This window comes from Schistocerca nitens, chromosome 3, assembly GCF_023898315.1.
Source record: "Schistocerca nitens isolate TAMUIC-IGC-003100 chromosome 3, iqSchNite1.1, whole genome shotgun sequence".
In the NCBI taxonomy this organism is placed as follows: Eukaryota; Metazoa; Arthropoda; class Insecta; order Orthoptera; family Acrididae; genus Schistocerca; species Schistocerca nitens.
The window spans coordinates 715,182,567-715,201,322 of NC_064616.1; the positions used below are offsets into that span (position 1 = coordinate 715,182,567).

The 18,756-nt window shown below is 43.5% G+C and overlaps 1 long non-coding RNA gene across 1 annotated transcript in view; it reads left to right on the forward strand.

Annotated features, from left to right (window-relative positions):
- Positions 1-3,216: 3,216 nt before the first annotated feature.
- Positions 3,217-18,756, forward strand: part of LOC126248687 (uncharacterized) — a 102,977-nt gene continuing 87,437 nt past the window's right edge. The window contains exons 1-2 of the long non-coding RNA XR_007545525.1: positions 3,217-3,978; positions 18,185-18,304. This is a non-coding gene — a long non-coding RNA (uncharacterized LOC126248687). The remainder of the gene's footprint in view (positions 3,979-18,184; positions 18,305-18,756) is intronic.

Sequence of the window (18,756 nt, forward strand, 5' to 3'; positions counted from 1 at the left end):
CCTCTTTGACAAGACAGTGGCTGAACGTGGGCCGGCATGGTAGCGGATGTTTTGCATAACACCTATGCTCAGTCCACGTGAACATCATCCCACGGTGGTACCGCTGACAAGGGACGCTACTAGAGGTGGCAAAAAATAACGTAACTGATAGAAATAACCGGTTACTGAGAAGTAACGGTTACTGCGATAACCGTTCCTCTGATTCTGGCAGTTATTTCAATAACTGTTTATTGTCAACAGTGCCTCGCGCCATCTGTTGACCGAAGATCGTACTGAGCATATGGAAGGCGTTCTATAGACCATGGGAATAACTGCGAGACTGCGCGCCATCTGTTGATAAGAACTGTGTACTATTTCGTGGGCCTTCGTTACTTTTAGCATAAACAATTAAATAAAGTTAATGTCCGAGCCGTGGCCGATAGGAGCTGCAGTACAGGCATTAACAAGTACGGTCGTTCCCTTAAGCCACCGCCTTACACGTTAATTTAGCTTGGACGGGTAGTACAAGGAAAGTTACTAAGGAATTCGAGCGACTATGGAAATAACTGTCAGAGACCCGTATTCTCCTCTGGCAGTTATCGTTATTGGCTCGTAGTTCTAGTTGTCTGGTAGTTATCGGGCTACCACCACAGATAACCTGGAAGCTGGTAACGGAATAACTGTGTGTCTAGATGTTCCTGACTCGGTGACTCCAGTTAAAGGTCGTAGTACCAGGTGATATTTCCAGAGAGGATAGTAACTGGAGCGAACAAATATTTTCGTACTGCTACGGAAATAGCCGCTGGCCATCGCGAATGACAAATAACATGTCAGAAAGTATAACATAATACAGTGGAATATAATAATTATTATCCTCATCATTTGTCAGGAGATTGTCAAAATATGTGAATATATCACAGTAACTGCTAATATTTACAGAATTGGTACACTGACAGAATAAAACACAGTTACGTACTTTTAATAAATTTATCGTACACAGAATACCCGATCTTGACTTTTGCAACCAAGTGCTGTCAAAACTGAAATATAGCAGAATTTTTACCTAAGCTGGTCTATCAGTCTCTGTTACGATATTCATCTACAGAGTAGAAGGAGGGGTCAATGGAAGCGTCTGATTCCACCCGTCTGCTTCGACGTAAAGGTGATGTGGTGTGTATGAATGTCATTACGGCACGGTGTTTATGGGTTGGTTTTTGTGTGTGTGTGGGGGGGGGGGGGGGTTGTCGATCTAGGTTGCAGTGCCGGAATTTGCTGGTGGTTATTAATTTTTTTTTCTAGCTGTGATGTTTTGTGTATTTATGAAGTATTGAATGTGATTTAATTTATGTAGGGATGATTGATTTGTGGACTTTTGGGATTGTGGTTTTATTTTTCGCAGTTGTAGGTGTTGGTTTTTTGGCATCAGTAGCTGTGGTGGACCTATATAGGTCACCGGAAATGACCGATTCCCATTTTCATAGTTGTGTGTGTTGATGTTTTAGTATCGTCATCTGAGGTTGACCTATGTAGGTCAAGGGAAATGTCTGATTCCAATTTTCGTACTTTTAGTTGTGGGTATTGGTGTTTTGGTATGGTCACCTATAGTTGACCTGTATTGTTCAAGTGAAGTGTCCGATTCCTGCAGATTTTTGTTGGTGTAGCAGAATGCTGTATTTTTTTCTTTTTGTTCTTCATTTTGTGTTTTTGGATCATGGTGTGTTTTTTTTTACTAGCTTGTCCTCACCCTAAAACCCCCAACTTCCCGCAGTTGTCCCATTGGTTTGATTGTATTTTTGGTGGGAAATGTTATTGTATTATTTATATGTATCTTCGTGTTTGTTGCCATGTGTATGTAGTGACGTCATATACACAGTTAAAATAGCCATTTCCGGCATATTGATGATGGGTGGAATCAGACACTTCTGTATCAAATAGTCTTTCAAACACACTGTAAACCGTGCCTTATCTGAAACCAAGTTTTTAATGGTAGCTGACTTGCTGGCAGTTTATTGAAAATGCATGTTCCTGAATATTGGACCCCTTTTGGACCAAGGTAAGTAATTTTAGGTCTTTATGTAGATTTCTGTTCCCATTTCTAGTACTGATATTATGTATTAAGCTATTGGTTAGAAATACTTGTAACAAATTTCATTAAGGAATAAATATACTAGGAAGCAGTGGTTAGAATACAAAGTTCCTTGAACAGGTTCCTACATGATGTTCTTGAATTGATACCACAAACGATTTTTATTACACGCTTTTACATGCGAAAAACTTTTGCTACGTTTGATAAGTTACCACAGGATATGCTCCCTTATGAAATAATAGAATGAAAAAATGTGGTATGCCCTTCCCAACTGAATTTATTATCGAGTTGTAGTCCCAGAAATGTAACACTGTCAACCTTTTCGATCTGCATGTCTTCATATGTTATAAACATGCTGTCGCTGGAGAAATCGAGCAGTTTTCAAATCTGACATAAAACTTGGATTAGCGTACTCACACTTTCCCCAATAGGACTAGCTTTTACAGCACAGCAGTAAACGAATCTGTCACATTACGTATATTTTTTGTTGTATTACAAGGCTGTACACTTTATTCTATTATGTGAGCAGCACAAGAAATTAAGCTTCGAATTTAACCTACAGCACTCAGTTTACATATTACTTCATACTTAAAAACGCACGTTGTTAACATTTTACTTAAACAGTGCTTTGGCGAAGTTCCGCGTACTTTCTGTCGCAGCTGCGAAGATAATATTTCTAATAGCGACCGATAACCTACAAACATATAATATGAAACACTAATAATCGTTCTAACATCAACTAAAATGTACCCGGAGTTAATAAGCTAAGGTTATGACACGATTCATACGACATTCCTGCTATTTCACACTACTCGCAGTTATACTGATAACTAAACTGATGGATTCCAACTATGTCGTTATTTAACTGTCGGAGTATTCGGTATTCGCTAGCGAAAAATAACTTGGCAGTTATTAATAACGGTTAACGATAACGGTTATCAAAGAATAACTGGAACTGTGATAACGGTTACTCCAGAATAACCGTTTGGCCCACCTCTAGACGCTACGTTCGAGTACCGCTGGAGGAAGGGCCCCCACTTAAGCACGTTCTGCCAGCCAATGGGACGACAGGGGGAGCGGTCACGTAGGCCGCGCGGTACGGGTTGGTGAGAATGCGCCGGTATTCGGAACGCTCTCTTGCCTGCCAGCTCTGACCGCGACCAGATGTGTCCACTAGCTCCTCCCTTTGGGGACGCAGTGCCCGTCAGTTTAACTGTGGCAGCCTCCTGTTGCCGTAGCGAGTTTGAGTTTGGTGTATCCTTTAGATGTAGGCTTTTGGAGAAATAAAACCTCCACCAGTTACTGGAATCAGTCTTTTCATTCGAAGGTTTTCTACCAACACCACCGGACGCGCCACTTTTGCTCATTTCCGATCACGAGCAAGTCCACCACGTACAAAGTGGTGTCCGCTGAAATGGGATAAGCTCACCTTTACGTCCGGTTGACACGTTTCCGTCTGCCGATTGTTGCCCCTTCAATCTGATGGATACGAGCTGGCAGAGCCTATTGGCCTGGTAGTTAGTATGTAACCTGGGCCATGGTAGGGAACTTCGACATCCTGTTTGCGCCTGAATGCGCACACTGTGCAGTCGATGCGTGTCAGCGCGTGCCGAACGTACCGTTAATGCATTAGGCCGTAGACGACGTCTTTGCTGCGTGGGCGTGCTCTCCCGGGCCGCGCCACGCTTCTGCAGCAGTCTTCGTATCGTTGCGGGCGCAGTCTGACGCACGCCACCGACCACGCCGCTCCTGCGTACTGTCCTGTCTTCTCGTCGCTCCGCCGAGGGCCCATGCAGCCTCACCGCCGCACGCAAATGTCGCTGCCGCCGCCCCGTCATCTCGACATCCGGCGCTGCCGTACCGGTAGTCCGCCGGCACCATCGCCTTCGCCGCTGCCTCCGTCGATACACGACGTAAGTGTCGCTGTAATGCGTCCTTACTTCTCTCCACTGTCTGCGCTGCGAGCTTCAGCCGCGGGAACTCGTCGCTGTTTAGTATAGGTTACTATCGAGACCCCTCTTACGTAACGTTGTTGATCTACACAAATCTAGGCCCTAATACTGTAACCGTGCCTGATACGCGTTCGCGTACTTTGCCAGAGCGTCGAGAAACGGCTTCTGCAGCCGCTGTTGCTTCAAATAATGAGATAGATCGTCTCACGCACTTACAAACACAACTTAATCAAATGGAACTTGGCAAACAATCGAGTAACGTCACATGCAGATAAATATACGACATAGCAGCAAATCACACGACTGCAACAATACTACAAGTAATGTCTACATTAAATTTAGAGATAAGTCAGAAATAACAAATAAAATAACGTTTTTCCTGTTTGTATAAAGGAATACAAGTAATTCTTTAGCTTTTTGGACAATTATTTTAGAACATGTAATTGTGTAATACGTAAAATATATGAGATGCAAACTGTAAAGCATGTGAATTTTATAATATTTTACATAAACATACATATGCAGTATCATAAGACTTAACTACACAATCACGAATGCACAGCACCGATGAGAAATGCCTTTCGGGGAGACGAGGCTCGAAGACACCCTTCCGAGGCTCCTCTTCCTCTTATGGCGTGGTCAAGTGGAGGAAGTAATTGTAGTAACAAATAGTACTGTTAAATCTCACACACAAGCCAGGTAGCGCTAATCCCACGAAATACATACATAAAATAGTAACCATAGTAGAATATAACATGCTACTTCAGATGAGACAGGTCCGAAGTGTTTACCGAAGTCCTGCCACTTGAAATAGCCAGGCAAAGGGACCTCTTTTATTATCTAAATCTTTCCTTTCTTCTGTTATTTCTTCTTAAGAATATAGTTAAAAATTTTCCTTTCCCAAAATGTACCTCATGTACCACATTTTTCTTTAATTAATAATGTAATAATGTAAAAGGCAAGAAAAATACGAGCAACAGCACTGAGAGAGCTGTAGAAAAAGATGAAGAGTTTGTCTCTGCAGCTCGTTGCTAATTTTTAATAGCAAACGACCCACCATAATAACCAAGGCTGTGAGTTACTCTATAATTTTAATAAGTAAATAAATAAATAATAACTTGGCAAATTAGAGTTACAGAGAATCTCGATGAAGCTTTACGTAAGCCCTACAGTGAAACCCGGCGCGCGTCGATACAGACAGCTGCGAGCTCCTCCAGAGCTCCTGCAGTGGCTCCCATCTTATGTGTGCCTAATGTTGCCAGTTCTCTCCCTGTAGTTACTTCTGTACCTTCATTTTATGGAAAACTGGGTGAAAATACGAATTGACGCATGGTGCAGGGAATGGCAATTGAATCTCAATGTAGACAAGTGTAATGTGCTGCGAATACAAAGAAGCTACAATATAGCAGGTCAGCAACTGGAAGCAGTTAATTCCATTAATTATCTGGGAGTAGGCATTAGGAGTGATTTAAAATGGAATGATCATATAAAGTTGATCGGCGGTAAAGCAGATGCCAGACTGAGATTCATTGGAAGAATCCTAAGGAAACGCAATCCGAAAACAAAGGAAATAGGTTACAGTACACTTGTTTGCCCACTGCTTAAATATTGCGCACCAGTGTGGGATCCGTACCAGATAGGGTTGATAGAAGAGATAGAGAAGATCCAACGGAGAGCAGCGCGCTTCGTTACAGGATCATTTAGTAATCGCGAAAGCGTTACGGAGATGACAGATAAACTCCAGTGGAAGACTCTGAAGGAGAGACGCTCAGTAGCTCGGTACGGGCTTTTGTTGAAGTTTCGAGAACATACCTTCACCGAAGAGTCAAGCAGTATATTGCTCCCTGCTATGTATATCTCGCGAAGAGACCATGAGGATAAAATCAGAGAGATTAGATCCCACACATAGGCATACCGACAATCTTTCTTTCCACGAACAATACGAGACTAGAATAGAAGGGAGAAACGATAGAGGTACTCAAAGTACCCTCCGCCACACACCGTCGGGTGGCTTGCGGAGTATGGATGTAGATGTAGATGTAGAAATCTCATCACATTCCTCCAAAATGTCCGTGATACACGGCGGACATGTTCTTCGCCTGACACCTTTCTTTTGAACTAACAAAATTAAAACTTTCTGACGATGCACGCAGGTATGTGGTATCAGTTGATATGTTGCGTGACGCAGTCACTTTCGATGTCCTGCCAATGGGTTAGCGGAACGCTACTCTGACGAACGAGGTGTCAGTTATTACCGAGATCGGTTATCGACTCTTCGACAGAAGAACGGAGAGGAGTTCGAAGCGTTCGCTGATCGCATTAGAACGGTATCTTGCGGCACTTATGCCTAATGGAAGCATCAAACCCGTAGTTATGTCCTAATCGAAGAGACAGAAGCCAGAGCGATTGATGTGTTCATACGGGGAATTAACCCACAGATTGAGAGTGAGATAAAAGTAGCTTCCCCGACTTCTTTGCATGAGACAGTGCGATTGGCGTTAATATTCCAAGAAGTAGGATAACTCGTTGCGACCCCTGCATGAAGTAATGAACTGCGCCGAGTTTTAGTCAATAACACCGTTTGTCTACATCTACATCTACATTTATACTCAGCAAGCCACCCAACGGTGTGTGGCGGAGGGCGCTTTACGTGCCATTGTCATTACCTCCCTTTCCTGTTCCCGTCGCTTATGGTTCGCGGGAAGAACGACTGCTGGAAAGCCTCCGTGCGCGCTCGAATCTCTCTAATTTTACATTCGTGATCTCCTCGGGAGGTATAAGTACGAACATGTCATCGTAATGGGTGACTTGAACATAGACCTGCTAAGAGACACTCCCTCCGCAATAAATCTAAGAAGACTGTTTAGTTGCAATAGCATGAACATTCTTCCATTACAACCTACACACAATACGGCTCACAGTCATACTCTTATAGACGTAATCGCAACGAAACAGACTGACAAAGTAAGAGATGTTGGTCAAACATCGGCCCCTGGCCTCTCAGCACATGATGTAATATTCCTGGCCTACTCTGTGCAGCCCACAAGGATCAAATCGCGTTACATAACTTGTAGGAACATGAAACGTATTGACCTTGACGCTCTAACAGCCGATTGCTCAGAAATCTCATGGCATCAAATAATCAGAAAACCCACAATCGACGGCAAAATTAATGAACTTGGTGAAAAACTCACTGCCCTCTATGATAAACATGCACCTGTGCGCACAATCCGTGTAAGAAAATCTCCGGCTCCATGGCTGACAGCTGAATTACGTCAAATGATGACTAATAGGGATGCTGCCCACAGGCGTTTCAAGGCAGATCCGAAACCCGAGCGTTTCGAAGAATATAGAAAGCTACGGAACAGAGTGAAACAATGCATTCGCAATGCTAAAATCAGGCACGCTCGCTCCCTTGTATGCAGCGATCTGACGCCCACGACTCTATGGAAAAATCTCCGTAGCTTGGGGGTCGGAAAGGCAAAATCGGAAACTACTTTTCATGTGTCAGCTAACGAATTAAATGAATTCTTCTCTGCACCTCTGAATACCAGCACAGCTGATAATTACCGTCCACAAGAATCCCCAAACAGGATAACTAACAACGATACCTTCCATCTAAAACATGTAACAACAAATACGGCAAGAAAAGCAATAATGAGAATCTCTTCTGATGCAATAGGCAACGACAGTATCGGTATAACCATGATTAAGAATGTTGCCGATATCTTACTACCTGTCTTAACTGACATATTTAATTTTTCCCTCGTGAACGGAATATATCCCACTGCATGGAAAAGAAGCCTAATTCGACCCATCCCTAAGATCGAAAACCCACAACTGCCTAGTGATTACCGACCAATTAGCATACTGCCTGCTGTTTCCAAAGCACTTGAATATATTGTTCATGACCAAATCACTGAACACTTGCATGAATTCAGCCTATATGACAAATTTCAATCCGGTTTCCGGTAACATCACAGCACAAACACTGCTCTAATTAAAGTAACTGATGACCTGAAATATGCCATCGACAATCGAAAGGCAACTATTTTGACGCTACTGGACTTCAGCAAAGCTTTTGACACTGTTAGCTTTGACATATTGCTCAGAAAAATGCAACAGCTTTATTTCTCTGATAGTGCAATGAGATGGTTTGAAAGCTACTTAAAAGACAGACAGCAATGTGTTGTCTGCGTAAATGAAAAATCTTCCTGGAAACATGTTTCCTCGGGAGTGCCCCAAGGATCAGTCTTAGGACCACTTTTGTTTTCTTTATATGTCAACGATATTTCGTCGGTTCTGTCCTCCTGTAAATATCATTTCTATGCCGACGACCTCCAGCTTTACCTAAGCGTCAGACCTGAAGATGTAAACACTGCAATCGCTCAGATGAATGATGATCTGTCTTCAGTAGTGACATGGGCGAAAAACCTGGGGCTTAAACTAAACGCAAAAAAGACGCAAGTAATCTTAATAGCCCATCAGAAATTAATAAGTTCAGATTTCCGCGAACGGCTACCTCCTATTCTGCTCGACGGTACTCCAATACCATATCAGAAAACAGTGAAGAACTTGGGTGTAACTTTGGATGAGCATCTCAACTGGGCGGAGAATACAGTCGCAGTGTGCCGAAAAACGTCTGCTTGTCTCTATGCTCTCAAAAAGTTTCGGAACATATTTCCACAGGACTTGAAACGCCAGCTCGTGCAAGCACTCGTTCTACCGAACCTCCACTATTGTGATGTGATTCAACAAGGCATGAGTAGTGAAAACAAAAGACGGCTAGAGCTAACCATGAATGCCTGTGTGCGTTACACCTGCAACATTCGCCGATATGATCATGTTAATGCTTCATACTCCGAGCTAGGGTGGCTGCGGCCGGACAAATTGCGTGACTACCACACTCTATGTCTACTCCACCGACTCCTCGTCGCGCAAGCACCCCAGTACCTTGCTTCAGAGATTAAAAACCTGTCATGTCATCATAATCGAAACACGAGGTCACTCTAATTTGGTATCCTAACTGTGCCCACTCACAAAACAAAAACTTTTGCAAACTCCTTCTCAGTTGCCGCTGTCCGCCTCTGGAACAAACTGCCCCTTACCTTCCGCCAAATTCAATCTCCTGCTGCTTTTAAGAAGAAGTTGAAGCATTTCCTACTATCATCCTCATAAAGTTCTCCACAAAATTAATGTACAAGGGCAATCCCCTCATCTGTCAAATAGCAAAGCTATCTTGCTCCTGAGATGCCTTCCTCTTCAACTATCTCTATTAGCCACGCAATCTTCTTTTCCTTTATATTTCCTTAATTATGTTTCATCATGTCTCTCTATTCTTCTCCTCCCTTCACCATGAGTCTCCCTCATACTCCCTGCTGCCAGCACTCCTATCTAAAATCTGTCTCTTCAATAATGTCTAATTATAACAGTAATTGTGATCTAAGAATATAAACTCTATATGTATGTATTTTTCCAGGTGTACCTTTCTAATTGTTTATTTCACTTTTTATACTAGATGTAGTTTAACATGCCTACTAAAACATATGAATGTAAAATAAGTAGAATGCCCGGTTAGATGTAAGAGAGGGCCTGATGGCCCTAATCTTGCCAGGTTAAATAAATCAATAAATAAATAAAAAAAATAAATAAGTAGGGGGAAGCAATATATTCGATACCTCATCCAGAAACGCACCCTCTCAAAACCTGGACAGCAAGCTACACTGCGATGCAGAGCGCCTCTCTTGCAGAGTCTGCCACTTGAGTTTGCTAAACATCTCCGTAACGCTATCACGCTTACCAAATAACCCTGTGACGAAACGCGCCGCTCTTCTTTGGATCTTCTCTATCTCCTCTGTCAACCCGACCTGGTATGGATCCCACACTGATGAGCAATACTCAAGTATAGGTCGAACGAGTGTTTTGTAAGCCACCTCCTTTGTTGATGGACTACATTTTCTAAGGACTCTCCCAATGAATCTCAATCTGGCTCCCGCCTTACCAACAATTAATTTTATATGATCATTCCACTTCAAATCGTTCCGTACGCATAATCCCAGATATTTTACAGAAGTAGCTGCTACCAGTGTTTGTTCCGCTATCATGTAATCATACAATAAAGGATCCTTCTTTCTATGTATTCGCAATACATTACATTTGTCTATGTTAAGGGTCAGTTACCACTCCCTGCACCAAGTGCCTATCCGCTGCAGATCTCCCTGCATTTCGCTGCAATTTTCTAATGCTGCAACTTCTCTGTTTACTACAGCATCATCCGCGAAAAACCGCATGGAACTTCCGAGACTATCTACTAGGTCATTTATATATATTGTGAAAAGCAATGGTCCCATAACACTCCCCTGTGGCGCGCCAGGGGTTACTTTAACGTCTGTAGACGTCTCTCCATTGAGAACAACATGCTGTGCTCTGTTTGCTAAAAACTCTTCAATCCAGCCACACAGCTGGTCTGATATTCCGTAGGCTCTTACTTTGTTTGTCAGGCGACAGTGCGGAACTGTATCGAATGCCTTCCGGAAGTCAAGGAAAATGGCATCTACCTGGGAGCCTGTATCTAATATTTTCTGGACATCATGAACAAATAAAGTGAGTTGGATCTCACACGATCGCTGTTTCCGGAATCCATGTTGTTCCTACAGAGTAGATCCTGGGTTTCCAGAAATGGCATAATACGCGAGCAAAAAACATGTTCTAAAATTCTACAACAGATCGATGTCAGAGATCATCATCCCAGAGTGTGTGGATATGCTGTTTCGGTCCACTTACTGATTTAACGTAAGACCAGAACTTCCTAGGATTTTCTGTCAAGTCGGTACATAGAATTTTACTTTCGAATTCACTGAACGCTTCACGCATAACCCTCCTTACGCTAACTTTGACATCGTTTAGCTTCTGTTTGTCTGAGAGGTTTCCTAAGGAAAGGATCAAACCTGTAGTAATGTGCTAATCGAAGAGATAGAAGCCAGAGCGATTGATGTGTTCATAATGGTTCAAATGGCTCTGAGCACTATGGGACTCAACATCTGTGGTCATAAGTCCCCTAGAACTTAGAACTACTTAAACCTAACTAACCTAAGGACATCACACACATCCATGCCCGAGGCAGGTTTCGAACCTGCGACCGTAGCAGTCGCGCGGTTCCTGACTGAGCGCCTAGAGCCGCTAGACCACCGCGGCCGGCGATGTGTTCATAAGGGCAATTAACCCACAGACTGAGAGTGAGATAGAAGTAGCTTCCCCCACTTCTCTGCATGAGACAGTGCGATTGACGTTAATATTCGAAGAAGTAGGATGACTCGTTGCGATCCCTGCATGAAATAATGAACTGCGCCGAGTTTTTGCCAATAACACCGTTTGTCAGCGGTGTGGAATGCCAAACAACAGCGCAAAGCGTTGTCAAAAATGGTTCAAATGGCTCTGAGCACTATGGGACTTAACATCTATGGTCATCAGTTCCCTAGAACTTAGAACTACTTAAACCTAACTAACCTAAGGACATCACACAACACCCAGTCATCACGAGGCAGAAAGCGTTTTCGCGCTCCTTGTTGCACAAAATGCCTCACTATAGGGCATCCAAGCAATAATTTTCCACAGCACAATAGACGAAGTTTGCCACAAAGGGCTTCTCTGCAACCCCGAGTGGAACAACACTCAATGGAGTGAGGGGCAGGCCCTGCCACCCACCCTCGCCTCTAGCAAGAACTATGAACCTTGTTAAGATGGGAAGGATTAATGAGGTGGCAAAGTTATTGTTAGAAGGTAAACTCAGAGGGAAGAGCGTTCGTATTTTGGTACATACAGGAGCTCAAACTAGTATTTTATTTGTGTCGTAACATGACAAACGTGCGCTCAAGCCGTCGTGGTAGGATATAAGTGGCTTAGGCGAGAAGGTAATAATAATGGCTGGATCTGTTTTGTCGATCTGTAAATCAGTGGGAAAAAATATGGGTTTCACATAGAAGTAATGAGGAGAGACAAACGAGATTTTGATGCCTGCCCCGTTTTCAGGCGGTGACAGATTACAAGCCACGAACTATTCAATTCAGTGAGGCAACCCACTGTTTTGGCTGTAAGCGTGTGCCTCAGTCGCGAGGAACTTGAGGTATGAGGCGTCTTCCACAAGTTCCACGAGAACCACGTACATGGGCGTTAAAACCTACCAAATCTGACAGAATCAGCGGAGATACGGGAAAAGTTTTCTGGATTTGTGTGAAAACTCGAAAACTGCCTTGATCGGACTTTCTAGTCGATCCCCACAGCCAGAAGTACGTTCTTAACCGGTTACAAATCCTTGTGAGAGAAGCATAAGTAAATCAGAAATTTTAGGAAGGAAGTTTAGAGTGCCAGTTTGCATTGACAATTTCAGTCAACGAGATATCGGTGTTCCACGTGGAACAATATTGGTAGGTGGAGAAGAGGTCACAGAAACAGAAGTTCAGTGTGAAAACAGTTTAAGGAAAGTAGGAAGAAAAATTTGCCAGTGAGAAAGGTTTGTGAAATTATGCCCTTGTTAAGGAATCAGTTACCAGAGAAGTTGGCACATTTCCCTGAGTCAGATCAGAATCTTTTGTACTTAGTTCTAGAGGAATATGTATGGATATTCAAGGAATGGCAGTATTTACCTGTAAATGACCTCGTAAAGCACGAAATTCCCACAGAAGATGTTAGACCGATCGCTCAGAAGCGGTAGAGACTAATATATCATTTACAATCGCCTGCTGAAGAAACTATTCAACAGGAGCTGGCTGCTGGGATAATTCAACTCTCTACAAGCCCATGGTCATCACTATCGTCTTGGTCCCAAATAAATCATTAAATGGAGGAAAATCCTATCGTCTATGTGTCCATATGAGAGCAGTAAGCAGACTCACCACCCCTAACACTTATCATCTACCCTATATCGACGAAACGTTGGACTTACTAGGGAATTGTAAGCATTTCACCACCCTTGACATGCACTCTGGGTATCACCAAATTCCGATTGCGCGACAAGATCGACCCAAAACCGCTTTTGTGATTATATGAGTTTCTCTGTATGTTTTTTAATCTAAGGAATACGCCTGCCACTTTTCTAAGGTTCGCTGACTTACTATTGAGAAGTTTGAAGCTTACTATGTGTCTTGAGTATGTGGATGATATGATAATTTTTGCAAGGACGATTGAGGAACACGTAGAAAAATTAAGGCGTGTGTTGTCTAGATTGAAAAGTGCATATCTAAGATTGAATACAGAGAAGTATTCATTTGCTAAAGGTCCAGTACCTGGAAAATATTGTTAGTGAAGATGGCGTTAAGCGAGACCCTAGGGTGATAGAAGCTGTAGACAATTTCCCTGTATGTGCATACGTTAAAGGGTTGCAATCGTTTTTCGGTACAGCAAATTATTATCGCTGTTTTGTGAAGGACTGTGCTACGATAGCCAAACCACTGACGAAGTTATTAAAGAAGGTTGTTGAATTCGCGTCGACCGAGGAGTGTGAGATAGCTATGAACAAAATTAAAAACTATTTAACTAGTTCAACTTTCTTAATTACCGATATTTTTAAAAACCATTTATTCTTTCGACAGACGCATTGACTAAGCCATGGTCACAATTCTTTCTCAGGAATATAATGGTGTGAAGGGCCTACAGTTTACACCTCTAGGCCGATGAATTCAGCTGAGATTAATTATACACTGGTGCCCAAAATTAAAGCAACAAGCGGAAATTTTGCAAGGTTGAGTTTATTTTGCCACAAAACAGCATAAACAGGTGATAGTAAATTAGAAATAATGTGAAGAATACAGAACGAAAACAACTGAAACATGAATAACGGTAGACAAATATGTTCTTCGTTTTTTTCAACTTAACGGATTTGCACACACATTCCGACAACTGGTTAATGTGCTCAGTATGGGATGTGACCACTTCTGGCCTCACAACGACGTACCATGCTGTGAATGATGTCATCAGTCTCATTTTGAGGCAATAACGCCCATTCTTCCTGCAGAGCTGTTCGCAGTCTTGGAGAGTGGTAGGTGGATGCTGACGTGAAGCAATCTGTCTCCCTAGTGCATCCCAGACATGCCCTATGGGATTCAAATCTGGAGAGTGAGCAGGCCACGCCATGCGTGCAATATCTTCCGTTTCCAAGAAAACATCAACCACCCGTGCTCTAGGAGGTCGAGCGTTATCGTCTATAAGTTCGAAGCCTGGGGCCACAGCACCTCCCAAAAACCGCGACTGATGTCCCAAGATCTCGTCACGATACCTGACAGCAGTGAAACCTTGCCGATTCACCTTTACAATTTCATGAAGAGGAGTTCGAGTGGTAAAGATAATCCCTGCCCACACCGATATCGGTCTCTTTGCACAATGTTGAGTCCCGAAATCGTTGTCCACGTTCCCTCCAGATGCGAATCCATCGAGAATCACTCTCCAGACTAAATTGGGACTCATCTGTGAAAACAACATTGGCCCACTGTTCGACCGTCCAGGTGGCATGTAGATGTTCCCTTTTGTGAAGACGCGTCAGAGATTGACATAGAGCAGGTCTCCGACAATAAAGGCCACTCCGCCGAAGCCTTCTGTACACCGTTCGCCTAAATACAACACGTCCAGTGGATACTGCGAGGTCACATACCAGTGGGAGTACTGTTGTGCCATTACGGCCAAATAACGGTCCTCTCTTCTTATGTCACACGTGTTCGGCCCTGTCCTGGTCTTCGGTACACAGTTTCGGTCTCTATAAACTGTGGCTGCATCCGAGAAACAACAGAACGATTCACATTAAGCCATCGGGCCATATCAGTTTGAAACTGTTCTGCTTCCTTTCTTTCTATAGACTTCCACCGCATGGTCTGATCGGCATCTTCTTTCTGTTATTCTGTACCGTTAGTGACTGTGGACAAAGGGATTTTTGACGTGGGGTTATTCGGCAATACTATCTCGTTTCATGGGTGCCCTGACGTCATCGTTGGCATGGTTGTCAGTTTACCGGAGTGCCATCTTCCGTGCAGGACACGATCGTGCGGATATCTGGTTGTCAGTTGTATGATTGTATTGTCAATTAGACACAGGGCAGGGAAATAGTGGTTTGCTGCTTTTATTTTGGACACCAATGTAGTACTACCAAGAAACAGCTTTTAGTCCCTATGTTTGGAGTTACTTATTTTAAACGCTACCTATAAGGACGCAGTTGCACTGTGGTCACTGATCACTACGCCCTTGTATGGATGTTAAGTTTAAAAGAACCCAGTACTCACGTAATTCGCTGGGGTCGAGGTTGGCAAAGTATGAATACCCAGTACGTCGCAAGACCCCCTAGGTAACAGAGTGGTAATATCTAAACAATTGCAGCAGCTGTTACGGCACAATGTCATGACAGTTTAAAGGCCTGCCATAATGGGGGACGTGCAATGAATGCTAGGATAGCCTCTCTCTTTTGGTGGAAAGACAGACAAACAGATGTACAGAAATTTTAGTCACATGTAGTTGGCACTCGGGAGAACTATTGATTCTCACCTTTATCTACGATAGCAATGTAAGCCAAAGCAATTAATTAAAATTTATAGCAGCGCCGCACCTGCTGAAGAGGCGGATGAACTATCCATTAATCATACTGCCACTACAGGTACCACACCTGCATGGACAACCCTAGTACGTCTCCCTCACCAATATAAATTGCAGTCCACGCCTCATTCCATTGCTACACTATGTGATCAAAAGTATCCGGACACCCCCAAAAACATACGTTTTTCATATTAGGTGCATTATGCTGCCACCTACTGCCAGCAACCTCCATATCAGCAACCTCAGTAGTCATTAGACATCGTGAGAGAGCAGAATGGGGCGCTCTGCGGAACTCACGGACTTCGAACGTAGTTCAAATGGTTCTGGGCACTATGGGACTTAACATCTGAAGTCATCAATCCCCTAGAACTTAGAACTACTTAAACCTAACTAACCTAACGACATTACACACATCCATGTACGAGGCAGGATTCGAACCTGCGATGGTAGCGGTCGCGCGGTTCCAGACTGTAGCGCCTAGAACCACATCGGCCGGCACTTCGAACGTGGTCAGGTGATTGGGTGTCACTTGTGTCATACGTCTGCATGCGAGATTTCAACACTCCCAAACATCCCTAGCTCCACTGTTTCCGATGTGATAGTGAAGTGGAAACGTGAAGGTGCACGTACAGCACAAAAGCGCACAGGCCGACCTCGTCTGTTGACTGACAGAGACCGCCGATAGTTGAAGAGGGTCGTAATGTGTAACAGGCAGACATCTATCCAGACTATCACACAGGAATTACAAACTGCATCAGGATCCATTGCAAGTACTACGACAGCTAGGCGAGACGTGAGAGAACTTGGATATCATGGTCGAGCGGCTGCTCATAAGCCACACATCACGCCGGTAAATGCCAAACGACGTCTCGCTTGGTGTAAGGAGCGTAAACATTGGATGATTGAACAGAGGAAAAACGTTGTGTGGAGTGACGAATCACGGTAAACAATGTGGCGATCCGATGGCAGGGTGTGGGTATGGCGAATGCCCGGTGAACGTCATCTGTCAGCGTGTGTAGTGCCAACATTAAAATTCGGAGGTGGTGGTGTTATGGTGTGGTCGTGTTTTTCGTGGAGGGGGCTTGCACCCTTTGTTGTTTCGCGTGGCACTATCACAGCACAGGCCTACATTGATGTTTAAATCACCATCTTGCTTCCCACTGTTGAGGAGCAATTCGGGGATGGCGATTGCATCTCTCAGCACGATCGAGCACCGGTTCATAATGCACGGCCTGTGGCGGAGTGGTTACACGACAGTAACATCCCTGTAATGGACTGGCGTGCACAGAGTCATGACCTGAATCCTATAAAACACCTTTGGGATGTTTTGGGACGCCGACTTCGCGCAAGGCCTCACCGACCGACACCGATACCTCTCCTCAGTGCAGCACTCCGTGGAGAATGGGCTGCCATTCCCCATGAAACCTTCCAGCAGCTGATTGAACGTATACCTGCGAGAGTGGAAGCTGTCATGAAGACTAAGGGTGGGCCAACACCATATTGAATTCCAGCATTACTGATAGAGGGTGCTACGAACTTGTAAGTCTTTTTCAGCCAGGTGCCCGGACACTTTTGATCACATAGTGTATTACCCTTCAGTATTGCCTAGGCTCTCCGTTATTGGAATAGCACCTTAGCAATGAGCGAAATGGGGTTAATCCTGCCTGTATCTCAAGCGTAGGTGATGTTGTAATCACATATAGTTGATATTTCTTAATATGCTCACTCCTACACATCCTAGAATACCTACATCGGACTTAGTGGCAGAAAGCACGACTCTGAAGAGTTTATACAAACTCTGAGATTGTAGCGAGCCCGCCCCCTAAGCGTCTGAATTATGAAGCCCCTGCTGGACAAACATGTCGGACTTAATCAAACTTTTGAAGAAAAGAACAGTAGTACAAGACACCGGAATAACGCAATTGGGTACATGATCGTCATTTAGTGATCAGTCACAGTGCGAAAGCTATTGCAAGTTTTTGACAGTTAATACTGTAATCAACCACAATGGAGATATTCTTTTGCGTTTTTACATTCTGTCCTATTACATTGTACAATATGACATTTGAATACTCAGGCAACTACTGCCAACAGGACGATAAATCACATGTTATATCACTTCTAGTAACCACTATAGTGAGCCGGCCGTTGTGGCCGAGCGGTTCTAGGCGCTTCAGTTTGAAACCCCGCGACCGCTACAGTCGCAGGTTCGAATCCTGCCTCGGGCATGGATGTGTGTGACGTCCTTAGGTTAGTTAGGTTTAAGTAGTTCTAAGTTCTAGGGGACTGATGACTTAAGTCTTAAGAAGTTAAGTCTCATAGTGCTCAGAGCCATTGGAACCCATTTTTTGAACCCTATAGTGAAAAACGAATTGTTAATTTACCACTAGTGCCATATACACCCTACACTTGAAGACGAACTAGATTCCGTACTCATAAGCCATTTTTTAAAATTTATTCGCTTAAATGCAGACGCAACTTACATATTTCGTACCGAGCCAGTACAGTGCTACTTTAAGAAGACATACTGCATATTACGATTATTACTGAGCTCTCATTATTCATCGCATTAATATGAAACTTCTCATCTACACAGGTGGGTTTGTCACCGAAGAACTACCGACGCCGCCTACGAGAGTCACTGATCCAGCGCGGACGAGCTGAGCACAAGTAAATGAAGTACGAAAACGCACGAGGATTCGCATTTGGAACAGAGGTGTGCTGATTCATTACCATTAACGACGTTAGGAAGTTCCATAAGGAAACACATAAGAGTGCAAGTAACAGTTTAAACAGATACGAGGGAACAGTTTTTTTGTAACAAGAGTCAAGAAGCAATGATAACATGAGATGTAAAGATGAAGAAGTACCCTCAGAAGAGGCAAATACTTTTAAAGTAGCTTCACAAGTTCCAGAGTTTGCGAAATAAAAGATAGGAGGAAGCTGCATAAGAATTAATTATGGGAAGATTCGGCTACGTCCACTACTGTTCTAGCTACTAATAATGTTTATTGTGTTTAGAGTAAGGTTCTTGAGCTATGCCTCACTATTTGTGCATTTTTGTGTGTTAAATCTTATGTATTTTGGTGTGAAAGAGTGACAGTTTTCCACTCCCTCTGAGCTTTGCCATAGAGATAAATGCATTTTTTTTCGTCTGAATACAGATAA